The 3,929-nt window shown below is 35.2% G+C and overlaps 1 non-coding gene across 1 annotated transcript; it reads left to right on the top strand.

The window, feature by feature from the left end:
• Positions 1 to 1,838: 1,838 nt before the first annotated feature.
• Positions 1,839 to 2,026, top strand: LOC111794147. Its single transcript, XR_002815040.1, has one exon. It is a non-coding gene; the product is annotated as a U2 spliceosomal RNA (small nuclear RNA).
• The last annotated feature ends 1,903 nt before the right edge of the window (positions 2,027 to 3,929 follow it).

The following is a 3,929-nucleotide window of genomic DNA, read 5'->3' as shown; positions in this document are numbered from 1 at the left end:
GCTGAAGCAGGAAAGAGACGATATGGATGACTGACTATCTTGAAGAATTGGGCAAGAAGCAACACAAAAAAATTCTTTAGAGATAGTCAGAGTGTCATATAGTTGGTGAGAAACCCGGTCTATCATTTAAAGATAAAACACGGAAGACGATACCATTTCACTTGCACGTTAGTGGAAGATGATGATGTGTTTTGAGAAGATAGAGGGTGCAAAGAATCCTGCAAACATGTTGACAAAATGTGTTGATGTTGGAATATTGAGGTTGTGCAAAGCCTCAATTAGTATGGTGCCATGAAGATGCTCATGGTCGTTTGAAAATAAAATTTTTGGTTGACTAGATCAGTCTCAAAGTGAGAGAATTGTTAGGTTATGGAGCCTGCTACTTATTTATAGGTTAGTGAACGGTTATACATAGTTATATTTGGTGAATGACATACAAAGTAAAAGTAAATTGTCATAAATAGTAAATAACTATGTATAGTAAAAAGCTATACCTGGTAAAAGATAAATATAGGGTAAATGATTATATCTGGTAAAGTTGTATATAGTGAGCTAAACCATGTATATATCTCGTGAGGCAGAGGTTTGAAATGTACTTTATGTAGTCTCAGTATTCTCTCTTACTGTATATACTTGGAGTCATCAATACAAATCCTTTCGCCAATATTCTCTTTGCATTTTCTCTATCCCGTTCTCTGTGTTCATCTAGATCGAGTGTGTGCGTTGTTGTGCGATCCTAACAAAGTAATAACCTAAAAGGGTCTATAGTATATGGATAAAGTTGGGTGCCTTATCCTGATAACACTAATGATATGATCCACTTTGTAATCATTAGAAATGATTTGATCCAAATCGTTCATGTATTGACATGTGAGTGAGTGTATCCTATATAATGAGTTTGTATAAGACTAATCATAATATGCCTACCATCCTGATGACTTGAACAAACAGGCCGTTGATTTTCATATAAGGAAAGTACTTGAGTTGTTTTCTTAAGTACTTGAACAATGAGATTCAAAATAGTTAAATATACATTAGGATATCTTGTAACATTTAAATATGATTTGAATAAGATATTATATCATAATATATTAGATATTCAATTATATTATTTGACAAAAATTCTGCAAGAGTCGTGTAAACAGGATTCTTGGGTTGAGCCAAGATGACATGAATTCGAGCGTTTTGACGTCGGATTTGGTGGTTTAAGGCCGTGGTTTTCGTTTTCGGATCTCGCTAGAGTCTTGAATATTTCTCTTTCTCTTCTGTTTCCTTGTCGCAGGTACTCGGGGAATTGGATGGAGGATTGTTGAAAGTGGGAGGGAGGTTGCTGAGGATTTTGGCGCGTTGTGGTGGTCGGGGGACATGATTCCGAGTGACTCGCGAATTTCTGGCGACTAAGAGTTTTCTTTATTATTATTTTATTTATTTTTCGATCGTTACATATTTGTAAATATTCAAATATATATTTTAGAAAATTACTTTGTAAATATTTAATAAAAAATTATTTTAAAGAATGATTAGAAAATATATAATAAACTAAATATAATTATATGGTAAGTAGAAATGTTTATTTTAAAATTAATAATAAATTTATTTTAAATTTAGACGGATAAAATGATTAGAGATTAATAAACATCTTATTTTGAAAGAAATGTTTAGGGTATGAATAAATTTAACAAAATTTTTAAATTACAAAATATTGCACTAAATTATTATAAAATTTAAATAAATAAAAACTAAAAGAAAAAGAAAATGAGTTTGTCCCACATCGGCCAAGGCTAAACAAGCGAGAGGAAGAGAGAGTATAAAAGGGCGTTGAGATAGCTTATTAAATCATACCTTTCTCGGCCTTTTGGCTAAGATCAAGTGTAGTATCTGTTCTTATCAGTTTAATATCTGATACGTGGGCCATCGGCCCACATGATATTAAATTAATTTTTCAAGGGGGAGGGCCCACTAAGGTAGCTTGCTACCCGGGCTCTCAAGCGTCGCCCAATGAGAAACCAGATGTGGAGAAAGGTTCCAAGACAATGAAGCAAGTGGGAGTTGAGCTTGAGTTGCAGGGAAACTGACCTAGTGATGTTGTAGCAGATATTTATGAAACTTCTGAGACTATTGCTGAGAAACCAGATATGGAGCAAGGTTCCAAGACAATGAAACAAGTGGGAGCTGAGCTTGAGTTGCAGGGAAACTCACCTAGTGATGTTGTAGCAGATACTCATGAAACTCCAGAGACTACTGCTGAGGAACCAGATGTGAAGCAAGGTTCCAAGACCACGAAGCAAGTGGGAGTTGAGGTTGAGTTGTGAAAAAAATCACCTAGTGATGTTGTAGCAAATACTCAAAAACTCCTGAGACTGTTGCAGAGGAACCAGCGGTAGAGCAAGTGACACCTGGACTGGTGTTGAGAAGATCATCCAGTACTATCAGAGTACCAGATATATATGTACCTTCATTACACTATCTGTTGTTGATGAAAGGTAATCAGAGCCCTTTGATGAGGCCCTATAGTTGGAGGATATAACCAAGTGGGAGCAAGCCATGGATGATGGGATGTCTTGGCTTCAAAAATGCGTTGTACTGAGGCGGAGTACATGACAATAGCTGAAGCAGGAAAGAGACGATATGGATGACTGACTATCTTGAAGAATTGGGCAAGAAGCAACACAAAAAAATTCTTTAGAGATAGTCAGAGTGTCATATAGTTGGTGAGAAACCCGGTCTATCATTTAAAGATAAAACACGGAAGACGATACCATTTCACTTGCACGTTAGTGGAAGATGATGATGTGTTTTGAGAAGATAGAGGGTGCAAAGAATCCTGCAAACATGTTGACAAAATGTGTTGATGTTGGAATATTGAGGTTGTGCAAAGCCTCAATTAGTATGGTGCCATGAAGATGCTCATGGTCGTTTGAAAATAAAATTTTTGGTTGACTAGATCAGTCTCAAAGTGAGAGAATTGTTAGGTTATGGAGCCTGCTACTTATTTATAGGTTAGTGAACGGTTATACATAGTTATATTTGGTGAATGACATACAAAGTAAAAGTAAATTGTCATAAATAGTAAATAACTATGTATAGTAAAAAGCTATACCTGGTAAAAGATAAATATAGGGTAAATGATTATATCTGGTAAAGTTGTATATAGTGAGCTAAACCATGTATATATCTCGTGAGGCAGAGGTTTGAAATGTACTTTATGTAGTCTCAGTATTCTCTCTTACTGTATATACTTGGAGTCATCAATACAAATCCTTTCGCCAATATTCTCTTTGCATTTTCTCTATCCCGTTCTCTGTGTTCATCTAGATCGAGTGTGTGCGTTGTTGTGCGATCCTAACAAAGTAATAACCTAAAAGGGTCTATAGTATATGGATAAAGTTGGGTGCCTTATCCTGATAACACTAATGATATGATCCACTTTGTAATCATTAGAAATGATTTGATCCAAATCGTTCATGTATTGACATGTGAGTGAGTGTATCCTATATAATGAGTTTGTATAAGACTAATCATAATATGCCTACCATCCTGATGACTTGAACAAACAGGCCGTTGATTTTCATATAAGGAAAGTACTTGAGTTGTTTTCTTAAGTACTTGAACAATGAGATTCAAAATAGTTAAATATACATTAGGATATCTTGTAACATTTAAATATGATTTGAATAAGATATTATATCATAATATATTAGATATTCAATTATATTATTTGACAAAAATTCTGCAAGAGTCGTGTAAACAGGATTCTTGGGTTGAGCCAAGATGACATGAATTCGAGCGTTTTGACGTCGGATTTGGTGGTTTAAGGCCGTGGTTTTCGTTTTCGGATCTCGCTAGAGTCTTGAATATTTCTCTTTCTCTTCTGTTTCCTTGTCGCAGGTACTCGGGGAATTGGATGGAGGATTGTTGAAAGTGGGAGG

This window comes from Cucurbita pepo, chromosome LG04, assembly GCF_002806865.2.
Source record: "Cucurbita pepo subsp. pepo cultivar mu-cu-16 chromosome LG04, ASM280686v2, whole genome shotgun sequence".
NCBI lineage: Eukaryota > Viridiplantae > Streptophyta > Magnoliopsida > Cucurbitales > Cucurbitaceae > Cucurbita > Cucurbita pepo.
This window is presented reverse-complemented; position numbering and strand designations above follow the sequence as displayed.